Source organism: Scyliorhinus torazame, chromosome 16, assembly GCF_047496885.1.
Source record: "Scyliorhinus torazame isolate Kashiwa2021f chromosome 16, sScyTor2.1, whole genome shotgun sequence".
In the NCBI taxonomy this organism is placed as follows: Eukaryota; Metazoa; Chordata; class Chondrichthyes; order Carcharhiniformes; family Scyliorhinidae; genus Scyliorhinus; species Scyliorhinus torazame.
This window is the reverse complement of record NC_092722.1, coordinates 53064736-53079252: the sequence shown is the minus strand read 5'-3', so window position 1 is coordinate 53079252 and position 14517 is coordinate 53064736.

Here is a 14517-nt window from a genome sequence, read left to right as displayed (position 1 = left end):
TACCCAATTAATTTTTTCCAATTAAGGGTCAATTTAGTGTGGCCAATCCACCTGCCCTGCACATCTTTGGGTTGTGGGGGCAAAACACACGCAAACACGGGGAAAATGTGCAAACTCCACAAGGACAGTGACCCAGAGCTGGGATCGAACCTGGGACCTCGGCGCCGTGAGGCAACAGGACAAAACGTTATACTTGACTGTGATACTTGCCGCTCAAAGACATAGAACATAGAACATTACAGCGCAGTACTAGCCCTTCGGCCCGCGATGATGCGCCAACCTGTGAAACCAATCTAAAGCCCATCTACACTAATCCCTTATCAGCCATATGTTTATCCAATGACCATTTAAATGCCCTTAATGTTGGTGAGTCCACTACTATTGTAGGCAGGGCATTCCACGCCCTTACTACTCTCTCAGTAAAGAACCTACTTCTGACATCTGTCCTATATCTATCTTCCCTCAATTTAAAGCTATGTCCCCTCGTGCTAGACATCACCATCCGAGGAAAAAGGCTCTCACTGTCCACCCTATCTAATCCTCTGATCATCTTGTATGCCTCAATTAAGTCACCTCTTAACCTTCTTCTCTCTAACGAAAACAGCCTTAAGTCCCTCAGCCTTTCCTCATAAGATCTTCCCTCCATACCAGGCAGCATCTTGGTAAATCTCCTCTGCACCCTTTCCAATGCTTCCACATCCTTCCTATAATGCGGCGACCAGAACTGCACACAATACTCCAAATGCGGCCGCACCAGAGTTCTGTACAGCTGCAACATGAAGCTATAAAAACTCGTAACGTCCTCAGATTAGTGATGTCTGGTGGGTTGCCACTCTCATAAGACTTACCTGCACTCAGACAGGAGCAGCGAAGCCGCCCCCCCCCCCCCCCCACCCCACCCCGCTGCATCGACGAGGAGTAAGTTGGGGGTAGAGAGGTTAAAAAAGCCCCCTTTTTACTGCAGGACTGGAGGGGGAGATATGATCGTTGGGGGGAGGGGGTTGGGTCAGGGTGTCTGGGGCGGGGGAATTTGGACCGGGAGAGGGGGTGGAGGTCAGAGCAGAGTGGGGTCAGGGTTGGATTTATGGACCGGAAGGTGGTGCCAGTCTTGGGGGTGTGGGGGGGGGGGGGGGCGAGGGGGGGGGCGCAGAGGGAGGGGGCGTGGGGATGAGTAAAAAATAGGGGGGGAGTTTAAGTGTGCGTGGGCGGGGTCAGGATGAGTTGCACCAGAAGGAGGGGGTCAAACTGGATCCCACTTGGATGGGGTTCAGGTCTAGGGGTTGGGATCGGGACTGGGGTTAGAGAGTTCGGGTCAGAGTGGGGTTCAGGTCGGGCTTCAAGGGTGGCGGGGTCGGGCCAAAGGAGGAGGTCGGGCCAGGGGCAGGGTGGATGGGAGTTCGGTCAGTTTGAGTCAGGAGGGTGGGCTAGGGTGGGGTGTTGTTTCCCCTGGGGGGGGGGGTTGTCTGCGTTTGTGTGTGTGTATGTGGTGGGGGTGCCCCGGATGAGGCTAGGTCTGGTTTAAAAAGTTACTCTGGAGTTAGAAGTAATTTCTGCCCTTCTAACTCTTTCAGAGTAATGATCGGGATAAAATTGGCAGAACCATCTGAATTTAGTGATTTAAATTGCTTCTGTCAGATGATTATCTATCCAGGGGAAATTAGCATTTCTGGGCAATTGCTAGGTAAACCCTAATGTGCGTACTTCCCAGAAGGATTCCCCAGCACATCAATGGAATACCTCCTAAAAAGGACATTGGGGAGCCAGGAAGTTATGGGCCATTCTAACGTCATAAATAATTGTAATTGTTAACGATTACGGATCATTTGCAAAAATAATAAAATTGTACGTATTTGCACCTGTTTTAATTCAATCATAATTCTTCATTTCTGCTGTGAACTGAGAAAGTGGCAGCTTCCGACCATTTGGCAACAACCATCTTTGAGACGGACAGGGACGGCAAATGCATGGGAACACCATAACCTTCCAGTTTCCCCTCCTGACTTGGGATTACATCACCAATCCTTCATCGTCTCTGGAAAGCCCTACCTAGCTGCAGTGTGGGACTATACGTGCACCATGTGGACCACAGGGGTTTCAGAAGATTCACCACTACCTTTTTAATTGGGCATCCAGGAATGGACAGTGTCATTCCAGCTTTCACAGCAACACTCACATCACATGAACGGATAATAGAAACCCTGAGTCACTCTCGCGCAGTTTGTAGTCGCCGGGAGTGCAGCATTTCAGAATGATCTATCAAATTAGCGTTAATTATTCTTTACAGGCATCTCCTAAGTTTCCAATAATTGAATTTTCTATCAAGAGTATAGATGTGTGAATCTCAGGGCATTGCACTCTGCTGAATCTATTGCTGCTCAACTTCCATAGACTTTTGAAAATCTATAAAGCTTTATCCATCTCATGGGAATGAGTTGCAACAGATCTTTTTCACCAGTAATAGAGCCAGAGGACATATACCTGTGACAATACAGAAAATGATCACTGCAAACATCGTGAATTAAATGTCTTTGCAAGACAGTGAACATCACATTCTTATGTAATATTTTTTGCATGTAGTCACCACGTCCTCCTTTATTTTTAGCGAGACATTAAATTGAGACCCTATCCTGTCCTCGTGGGTGTATGTGAAAGATCCCATGGCGATGCTTGGAAGAAGAGAAGATGATATATCTGTTATGTCCTGGCCAATGTAGATCAATGCTACTGAAAGATTATCTTGTCACTATCATATGACTGTTTAAGGGATCTTGCTCTACTTCAGTTGGCTACCATGTTTCCTGCATTTCAACGGTGCCTACATTTTACCCAACACATGATGATCCACCTCTACCAAAAGGATAATGCCTCAGAACCTCTGTGCTACTATTGTTTTGTTTGGAAAGTAAAGAATGGTGCTTTTTGAAATAAGGAGTCCCCAGGTTAAATGGCGAAATCAACCCTCTGGTATTGTGACAAGATACAAAGAGCCTGCTTGTAGTGTATTGAAAATTGCAATGTGCATTCTCTTCACTTCAGGCAACCATACATACACATACCAGCAGAGGGAGCATGCCAGAAAGAGGTAATAATGGATCCATGTTTATCAGCTTGTGCAGTGATGAAACCTCCAGAATTTCTTTATCTACATTCTGCAGACAGCATTTTAAGGTAGAAATTTTGGGACATATGTTAGAAGCACACTTAGGAGGCACCCCACCTCAGCATGAACAAGAGGAAAGCTTGTACGCTGTACATACACACACAGACTGATCTTCCAGAAGTAACCACCCAATCCCCCCAAAAAATACATTAATCTTGGATCATTACAGAGAAGTGTTTTCACTATATTGCTGATGAATATTGTCATAGAAGGGTTAACTTGGGACAGAGAATAGTCATAGAATCATAGAATCTCTACAGAAGGAGACCATTCAGCCCATCGAGTCTGTACCGACCCTCTAAAAAGCACCCGACCTAGGCCCACACTCAAAACCCTACCCCTGCAACCCCATTACCCCACCTAAACTGCACATATTTAGACATTAAGCGACAATTTAGCATGGTCAATTCACTTAATATGCACATTTTTGGACACAAAGTGGCAACTTATCATGGCCAGTCCACCTAATCTGCACATATACTCATCATATAATTTACAGTGCAGAAGGAGGCCATTTGGCCCATCAGGTCTGCGTCGACCCTTGGAAAGAGCACCCTAATTAAGCACAAACCTCCACCCTATCCCCGTAACCCAGTAATCCCACTTTACCTTTTTGACACTAAGGGGCAATTTAGCATGGCCAATCCACCTAACCTGCACATCTATGGACTGTGGGAGGAAACCGGAGCACCCGGAGGAAACCCACGCACACACGGGGAGAAAGTGCAAGCTGCACACAGACAGTCACCCGAGACTGGAATTGAACCCAGGATCCTGGAGTTGCGAGGCAGCAGTGCGAACCACTGTGCCTCCGTGCCACCCAAATAGTAATCTAAGCAGACTCCATACCTGTACCCTTTACTATAAATATGTACATGGTTAAGAGTTGTTAATAATGAGTTACTGGGCGGCATGTGGTACAGTAGTTAGCACTGGGGCTGCGGCGCTGAGGACTCGGGTTCGAATCCCGGCCCTGGGTCACTGTCCGTGTGGAGTTTGCACATTCGCCCCATGTCTGCGTGGGTTTCACCCCCACAACCCAAAAGATGTGCAGGTTAGCTGGACTGGCCATGCTAAATTGCCCCTTAATTGGAGAAAAAATAATTGGGTACTCTAAATTTATTTTTAAAAATAATGACTTACTGTTCACATTCTCCAGACTGGAAGCCTACTTCCTGGTGTTTGAAAGCAGGATTGTTCACAGTGGCAGCGCCGGGGACCCCCATCCTCACAGGAATGCTGAGAAACTAAGGAAAAAAACACCTTCATTGACTCTGAACTAAACCAATTCCTAACTGAAGCTACTGATGCTGAGAAAATTCATCAGCAAGGAAATGTTCCAGAGACACGAGAGCCTGGAAGTAGACAAGAAATATAGAACTTTTACTCAAGCAGAAGACCCCAATGCATCCTCTTTGGAGGTTCGGCTTCATAGAGAATCATATAGAACCTGTACAGTGCAGAAGGAGGCCTATTACTAAAGTCTGCACCAACCCTCCGAATGAGCATCCTATCTAGGCCTACGACCTAGCTCCATGACCCCAGTAAACCTGCATATCTTTGGAAACAAAGGAGCAAATTAGCATGGCCAATCAACCTAGCCTGCACATTTTGGACTGTGGGAAGAAACCACTGCACCTGGAGGAAACCCACACAGACACAGGGGGCGGAATTCAACCACCCCCCCCACGCTGGGTGTGAGAATCGCCTGGGCGCCACTCGAGTCCCGCCACGCCATCCCGATGCCCGCACGCGATTCTCTCTCTCCCCCCCCCCCCAAATCGGTGCGGCGCGAATCACGGCTGGCCGCTGGGAGAATCGTCGCTTGCCGTTGGTAATGGACGAGTGGCGATTCTCCGGCCCGGATGAGCCCAGCGGCCTGCCCAACATGACAGGTTCCCGCCGGCGCCATCCACACCTGGTCGCTGCTGGCGGGAACAGTGCGGGAACGCTGGGGGATCTGGCCCTCGATCGGTGCCCACCGATCGGCGGGCCGGCCTCTCTGAAGGAGGACCTTCTTTCCTCCGCTGCCCCGCAAGATCGATCAGCCATCTCCTTGCGGGGCGGCCACGGGGAGGACGGCAACCGCGCATACACGGGTTGGTGCCGGCCAACCCGCGCATGCGCGGGTGACGTCATTTATACGGCGCCGGTCGTGTCATTTACACGGCGCCGCTTTTACGCGGCGCCAAGGCCCGGTGCACGTAAATGATGCGGCGCCGCTCCTAGTCCCCCGAGGGCGGGGGAATAGGGGTCTGGGAACGGCCTCCGACGCCGGAGTGAAACACTCCAGTTTTCACTCCGGCGTCGGGACTTAGTCTCCCGAGGGGAGAATTGCGCGCAGGACGTGCAAACTCCACACAGAAAGTCACCCAAGGCCAGAATTGAACCCGGGTGCCTGGCGCTGTGAGACCGTGTTGCCCACTTTTCATTTATGGGATGGGGGCATAGCTGGTTGGGTCAGCATTTATTGCCCATCCCTAACTGCCCTTCATTTCAGAGGGCATTTGAGAGCCAACCACATTGCTGTGGACCAGGAGTCACATGTAGGCCAGACCAGGTAAAGGTGGCAGATTTCCTTCCCGAAATGACATTAATGTGACAGATGGGTTTTTATCACATTTTTACAAAGCTTTCAACAAGTAGCATTCATAGCCTCTAAAAGTGAGGTAGCATTTTAAAAATTCCAGCCCAGCTAGCTTTGAGAAACCCCTTTTAAGTCATCCAGTCAGAAGCGCCATTTGAAAGTAATTCATTGCTAAACCTGATCCTAGACTCCGAGTCGTGGTGTGTGGCTCCTGAGTGAGGCAAGAGAAAAAAACGTGAATAATGAATTTTGTCTACTCTCGGCTGTTGGTCACAATAAGAGACCAGAGGCAGAACAGGTTAGTACACTTCTTCACTTGATTGGGCCAAAAGCAGATGACATCATTGCACACAAGCTATTGATTCATCGGCGAAATTTGATGATGCTTTGAAATCGTTCGGTCTCTATCTCAACTTAAGTTCCATTAAAAGGCTGGAGAGAGCGACACTTAATAAGAGAGTCCAGCTCCCCGGGGAACCAGTTGATTCCCCCATTAACAATCTCAGCAGGCTGGCGGAAGGAAGTGAATATGGCGATTTAAATCCTGAGCTCATTGGAGAGAGAATTATAGTGGGTGTTACAAATGGTTCAATCTCTGACTTCCTACAAGCTAAAGATGATCTTACCCTCGGCAAGGCAAAACCAGCTGGTTAGACTGAGCTATGTCAATAACACAGGACCATCTGAAGGGGAGGGAAGATCTCATGGAGAAGAATCCAACCCTCAGTCCACCATATCAGGTCGGCAAAACACAGGGACGAACCAAGCAGGGAAAACAACCCTTGAAGTGCCCAGCAGAGTGATCTCACCAATGCTGCGGAGCAAAGTGCCCTCATAGGGGAGATCAGTGTTCTGCACATAATGAAATGTTGATATCAAGCTGGCCGATCATCTAACCCATTTTAATTTAGATTGAGGTGCCAGCGTGATAGTCCTGCCAGAGGAGGAACCATGATTCTAGGGTAATTTGAAGGTGGATAACACTGTGCTCTTTTGTGGCCTTTTTCAGACACAGGGACCAGTGATGTTTGACAGTAACCATTGGCTGCTCGGATATAGATGTTCTCTTAGATACAGGAGCATCTTGGGAGGCAAAACATTCAACAAAATTCAGGATTGCGACATCCTCTGCAAACAAGGAATATAAAAACTTTCCTTTACAACAGTGAAATTCCCCTGAAAATTATGAGCACCTTTGAAATGCCAATCTCATCCAAAGGTAGAATGAACGCTGGATTTTATGTCACATCTGGAGAATGTGACGTGTTTACCAATTTCCACACAGCAACAGGTTGGCACATGACTGCAGATGTCTATGCTATCCCTATGCATGTTAATAGTCACGCATCAACGAATACCATTTCATAGAATCCCTACAGTACAGACGGAAGCCATTTGGCCCATCGAGCCTGCACCACCTCTCCAAAAGAGCAACTCACCCAGGCCCACTCCCTCGCCCTATTCCTGTAACCTAACCTACACATCTTTGGGCTGTGGGAGGAAACCAGGTGCACCCGGAGGAAATCACGCAGACACGGGGAGAACGTACAAACTGCAAACAGTCACCCAAGGTCAGAATCGAACCCGGGTCCCTGGCACCGTGAGGCTGCAGTGCTAACAACTGTGCCAACGTGGCCTGAGTTTCATGTCAAGAAGCAGACTGAGGTGGAACTCACTGTCTACTTCACCTGGACACTATTGGGAAAGTTGGGGATGAACCAATCCTTTGGCTCTCACCCATACAAATCGGCAGGAAACCCAAGAGCTAGAATCACATGAGTATTTGTTCTGGCATGCAGTAGCCAAGCCAAGCCACAAAATAAGAAAGACACTTGATTTCAACAATTAATGAAATCGTAGAGAAAGTGCATGCTGCTTTTAAAACATTCATTTGTGGGTTGTGGGCATTGCTGGCTGCGGCAGTATTTATTTCCCGCCCTTAATTGCCCTGGAGAATGTGGTTGTCTGCTGCCACCTTGAACCACTGCAATCCATGCGATGTAGGCACGCGTAAAATACTGTTCAGGAGGGAGTCCCAGGATTTTGATCCAGCAACAGTGAAGGAACGGCTGATATATTTCCAAGTGGGTATGGTGAACAGCTTGGAGGGGATTTCTGGGTGGTGATGTTCCCACTTCCCTAACCTTGAACTCGATGCAGGATGCCATCAAATCAAACTTGTTGATGAATCGAGGTATCTTACAATGTTCTGCGCTCACTTCAGACTCTTTGGGGCAGCACGGTAACACAGTGGTTAGCACAATTGCTTCACAGCTCCAGGGTCCCAGGTTCGATTCCCCGCTGGGTCACTGTCTGTGCGGATTCTGCACGTTCTTCCCGTCAGCAGCTGACGTATTTCAACACTTCATTCAGATTGCACATCCCGTACCGGCTGAGGTTATTCATGAAGGTCCCGCCTTCTCAACATTGCCCCTCGCCTGAGGTGTGGTGATCCTCAGGTTAAATAAACAACAGTCAGCTCTCCTCCCCTCAAAAGGGGAAAGCAGCCTATGGTCATCTGGGACTATGGCAACTTTACTTACTTACTTGCTTTGAGGACTTGGAAGGCAATCTGGGCATCAATCATGACATTCTCATCTCTGGTCCCATTGAAAGAGAAGTCAACACACATCTTCCTGAATACCTGTAATATCTTAGAAAATGTAACCTCTCCATTGAACAAAGTCAGTCCTCCTTCAAATAAAAAAACAGAAACAAATTATTCGATCATGTGTTCAGTAGTGAAGGATGGTCACCTGATCCACAAAAAGTAGAAGCCATTGCAAATGCTGCAGATCATACAAACATTCTGGAATTCTGGTGAGCTAGGACTCATCACATATTGTCATAGCTTTGTTCCTGACCTCCTTACGCTATTTGCCTCCCAATGAGATCTGACAAAAAGTGGTCATTGTGACATTATGAGAAATATACAGAACTGTAAGGGTTAATGTTATGTCCAAATCAACCATTATAGGGCGCTAGATGCAGAACCATATAAAGCATCAATGCTAAGTCTTCTGGGAAAGGGTTGAGGAGAAGGCTAGAGAACAGACTGTGGTAAAGATAGTGTGAATGAGAGCAGATCATAGTTATAGTATTAGTGTAGAGATTAGTGGTAGATGAGTGTAGAATGCATGTTTATTGTCAATTGTTTATTATATAGAAGAGTCAAATTCAATTAAGTAGTGTAAATACATCTTTAGTTTTGTTAAAAGCTAGTTGTGGTCTTTGTGAACACTATGCCAACCATCCTAGGATCTGAACCACACAAAGAACACCACAGTCACCAAGTGAGAGTGGACCAATCCCACAGAAGGGCTGTACACCAGGTCAAACTGGTTGCCAGCAAGGCGTACAAATGTCTATTTTGACCCTGAGCAAACCACCCAGCTAGCTGTGGATGCTCCAGTTGACCTAGGTGCAGTTCTTGTGCAAAAAGGCAAGCCAGAGAATCCACAAATTTGTTGCGCTGGTGAACAGATTGCTAACATTCATAGAGCAATATTATTCACAAACAGGGATAGAAGTGCCCTCAGTCACATGGGGAATTTTATACTTTCATCTCTACCCGTAAGGAAGTGAGTTTGAAGTCATAAACGATCATAGAACACGGGTCAGCCTGTTCAACAATCCATACAGCAAACCATGTGCTTGAATAGATGGTTCGATATTTAATCCTCAGAAGCACAAGTTCACAAATAAATGAATTGGATGCGAATAGATGGGATACAGACCCTGGAAGTGCCGGAGGTTTTAGGCTAGACGGGCAGCATGGTCGGCACAGGCTTGAAGGGTCGAAGGGCCTGTTCCTGTGCTGTGTTTTTCTTTGTTCTTTGTTCATGATCCTATTGAATGGCGGAGTAGGCCCGAGGGGCTGAGTGGCCTACTACTGTTCCTATTTCTTATGGTCTCATGTTGTATATCTAAAAAGCAAGCTCAACGCAATGGACTATCTTTTGTGATATCTTTTGCCAGCAGTCAGTCCTACTAGTCACAAGGAAATGTTGCTAAACCACAACTTAACTATGTAAGCCTAAATGCGGTGCCAAAGTTGCTAAAGCCTGTTGACATCAAAGCCGCAACAAAACAAGATGAGACATGACAACTATGGACGGCCGTCATGGAATTACAAAACTGGAAAGGCGTGATTGGGAGAGCACCTGCAAATACAATTTCTCACAAGCTACAGGGTCTTCACAATGTTTGAAATGTTTTCACCATTACAACCAAGTGTGATCTAGTGCTGCACAACGATATGATATTATGATTCCACAATCATTGATTGAATATGTTGTCGGTATAGCACGTGAAGGTCACCAGGGATTTGTCAAAACCAAATAACTCCTTTGAGTTCACAAATCATGACAAGAACTCAGGCACCAAATTTCACAATTCTGGACTGACCACAGCAAACAGTGGTTTGCTTTAAGCATTTACACTACCGTTCCTCTGTACATTCCCTGCATACTAGCAGTCATAAAATCCAGTGATCCTTGTGTCCCTGGGTGCTAAGTTTGCTGTCTGTGGAGATTGTAACGCTTAAGCTATAGGACGTTCCGCTTGTTACACTAGTAACAAGTGTGGGAGTGTTTTGATGGGTCACCAGATCAGATCAAGAGTCAGTAAACAGCTCTTCTTGAGACAGTCAGTTCAGTCTGTCAGCCCAAAGAGTCCCAGGTACAGGGACAGGAATAGGTCCTGTTAAGCAAGGTAAAAGAAGGGGTGCAAACAAATCGGCTCCAAATTAAAGAAAGAGCTGCAGTTACCAGACTGGCCCTATAGTGCGGACTGCAGGGGCAAAGGTACCTCTTTGGAGAAGTGGTGCCCTGCTGACATGGCCATAGATCTGAAAGTGTGCTTGTAAACTTGTGTTTGAATGTATTTGGGAATCCAGGGAGAAGGAATCTCAGAAGGTGAGATTAGAAACATGTGAGGTGGGCCATTGTTAAAACCGTCTGAGTGGGAGCGACGCTCAGAAAATTCCCAGGGAAGTTGGAAACCCTTGTGAGAAAGACAACATTTCAATGGGATTGGGTGACTTACAGTGGGACTAACACTTGGATGGTTTGAAAAATACATGGAATCTGATTTGGTTGCTTCTGCCATTTAATCTGTGGTATGGTTTGTCCGGCCACGTTTTGTCTGTTAATTTGCATGTAACTCATACTGACCCTGAGTGTTAGAGTATAAGATTCATATTGTAAATTCTTTCTGAACCTGGATGGTGAAGTTTGTTTTTTGTTTATTGAAAGCCTGTGGAATTTTATTTCAAAAGCAGGTGTCTTGAATACCAACCTTTTTCTACTTCAAACAAAATTATATTTGTCCATAATCCGATCTCCCCTTACGCTCCGAGGTCTGGCCAAGGGTGATAACATTAACGCAAAATGCCAAGCAGTAAAAGACACACAATGCAAACCTCTGATCACATGGAGCTGAGAAGATACGAATTTGCGCATTTCAAATAGCTCACATTGAAACAAGGGGCTGAATGGCCTCATTTCCGCTTTACAATTTTACAATGAGAGAATCTGGATTGATTTTTGGCTTCACAGCAGCTTAAATCATATGCAGTAAAAAGGAAGTATTCATCAGAATATTCTGTTGTAGATTTATGCGAGGAAGAATTACAAAAGGTCATCTTAAATATCAAGGATAACATTTTTGAAAATGGTTGGTTCTGAGCAGCCAATCTGTGTGATTTTCTCACATATGTGGGTTAATTTTCATTCATTGAGATTCATGTTATGAGACCAGAAGGACCTTGAAAAGGAGTTGATTAAATGTACTGAGTTAAAAGCAAAAGACTGCGGATGCTAGAATCGGAAACAGAAATTACTGGACAACCTCAGCAGGTCTGACGGCATCTGTGGAGAGAGAAGGGAGCGAACGTTTCGAGTCTGGATGGGTCTGTGTCAAAGCTCTTTAAATGCACTGATTTGTTCATGCCAATGATCAGCTCACTGCTCAGAGGGACTCATTGCTGGGCAGCCAAAGCTGCTAAATGCTGAGTATCTACCTCCATTCTTCTTCTCCAGCCTCTGCCCCACTACACTGCCCTACGGCAGCAGGCTTTCCCCAGCTATTAAACATGCACCTTCCCCTAATGATGTTAATGTGATGGGAGAGAAAGTTCCCAACCACCCAGCTCAATCTTAACTCCATTCAAAACCTGTGAGGCAGACGAAAAGCAGGAGCCCTGAAGACTGTGGGATTTCGAAGCTTGTTCGCGGAGTATATTAGAGTCCAAACCATGGAAAGTCGGGGCACTTCTCCTCCATTCACTATGCCTTAGCGCGGCCACACACTTGGATACACTGCGGGGGGCCAAGCACTCATGGCAGCTTCTGTGAATGCTCTTCCACCTTTTCCGAACTGACACATTCTTCAAACCTCAGCTTTAACTGTGGTTCCAAGTGGCTCCTCTCTGCTTGTCAGGCATCCATACTTTGACCTGCCCTTTGTTTCGAACTCCACCTGTATCACAACACAGTTCCGGTCTGCCCAGATCTCCTCCGAAAGGGCAGCCCCGAGAGGCAATTCCGGAGCCGGGTCAGGATCTTGGGAGCTACCGCTGACCAGCAGAATACCTCCCCCGAGGATGAAAGGGAGAGCCGGCCAGATTGCTAAATGTGTGCTCGGAGGCCACATGGTGGCTGAGCCACGGATTTCAGTGCTGAGAACAGCATCCACAATAGCCGCCGAGATCACTGTGAGCAAAGGCCTTGCATGTGGGCCCAGTGGAGGAGAAGGACTGTTTGATGCAGCTGACCTGCGTCACAGCTCCGAACGGAGCAATGATCTGGGTCACATTGCAAGTCAATAGTCACCCGCTGATAATGGAAATGGGCACTTGAGTTGCCATCCCCAGTGTGGACCATTGCACATTTTGGTGACTCCGCGCAGGGATCATGCCGCTGACATTGCGATACAAAAGCAGGGCCTGCGACCTATACCTGCACGCCTTTGAATGTCATGGGGACCACTGTGACTCCGGTAACATACAGGCAGCAGTCGGTCCACCTTCCCTTGGTTGTGGGCAGGGTCTGGGCCCTAATTATTTGGGACGAGGCGAGTTGCAAGTCCTCTGTTTCAACTGGCAACAGGTTTATCGGATGGGCAAATACCCTGAAGTGTTCCAGGAGGGTCTGGGCAGTATAAAAGGGGCCAAGACCTATTTTTTCATGGATCCTGATGCTCTGTCCTTGTATTTTAAGGCAAGGCCTGTCCCTTGCGCATTTCTTGCCAAGGTTGACATGAAGCTTTGGCGCCTGAAGGATCTGGGAGTCATACGTCCCATGCAGTTTGTGAAATGGGCCCACCCGAGGTGCCGGTAATGAAGCCCAACAAATCTGCCCAACTCTGAGGAGGTTTCAAGCTCACGGTACTGAGGGTAAAACTGGCTGGAGAATGTTCCTTCATGAAGCTCGACATGAGCCATGCTTATTTACAGATGGCGCTATACCCGGAGTCCAGGAAATTTGCAACCAGAAACATTCAGTGGAGGTTATTTAAATACACCCGCCTCCCATTTGGCGTTTCAGCGGCCCCGCCGATTTTCCAGCGGGTAATGGAGAATATCTCACAGGGTCTGCCGAAGGTGGCCGTCTATCTGGACGACGTGGTCATCATTGGCACCACGGAGAAAGAGCATATGGACAACCTGAAGTAAGTGCTCTGGCAGTTTTCCCAAGTAGGCACCCTGCTGAAGAGGAACCAGTGTGTGTTCCACTCGAGAACTGTGACCTATTCAGGTCACGAGGTGGACAAAGGTGGTCAACCCCCAGTGGAAGATAAGATTTGGGCTATAAAAGGAGCCTCAATGTAGAAGCCAGGTATTTCAAATACAACTAGTATAGGTAAAAGATAGCTGTTTAAGTACTCATTTTTAAAAGATGAGAATTCCAGCACACATAAATTCAGGACTTCAATATGATACATGAAATAACATAAAATTCCATGATAAGATTATAGCAGCACAGTTGCAAGACAATTTGACACTGCTTGTGCTAATTGTCAAGGCCAAGGACCGAGCTCCATGGCAACTAGGTGGCAAGAATCCAATGCAGTTTGTAAGAGCATTGAATCATATATATATTCTCGATATGAAGTCTCAATTGTTACATTAGCCAAGCCAGCTAAAAGATTAGTAAAATATCACATTCCATAACATGTAGACATGAAACAATTAAAAAGCTAATGTTGCACATTGAAGATGGACGGCTTGCCATCAAATCAAATGTGTTTGAGTCTAACCCAAACCAATTAGGATTATATTGGGGTGTAATTAGACGACTTAACACAGTCTACAAATATTACAAATCTTACAACTTGTCGTATTGCGCCAGGACTTGATTCATCAACTAAGCTTCCCCCAAACTTGGCGTAGTTCGACAGGTTAAGATCCTTATAAATTAAAGTTTCCTTTAATTGGCGTAGTCGGCAGGATTCGAACCTAGAATCTTCTGATTACAAGTCATTCCTATAATTGGTGTAGTCGCAAAATGAAGGAATCTTGTAATTTATAGGGATCTTAACCTGTCGAACTACGCCAAGTTTGGGGGAAGCTTAGTTGATGAATCAAGTCCTGGCGCAATACGACAAGTTGTTAAATTTGTAATATTTCTGGACTTTGCCAAGTTGTTTGATTCCTTGTATTATTCGACTGTGTATAGTTGAAGGAATTTATATTATCTCTGCTATTCGGTTATCAGTAGCACTTTGCGAATACTGGAACTCAGCAGAAATTTGCGGTATAAACTTCTCA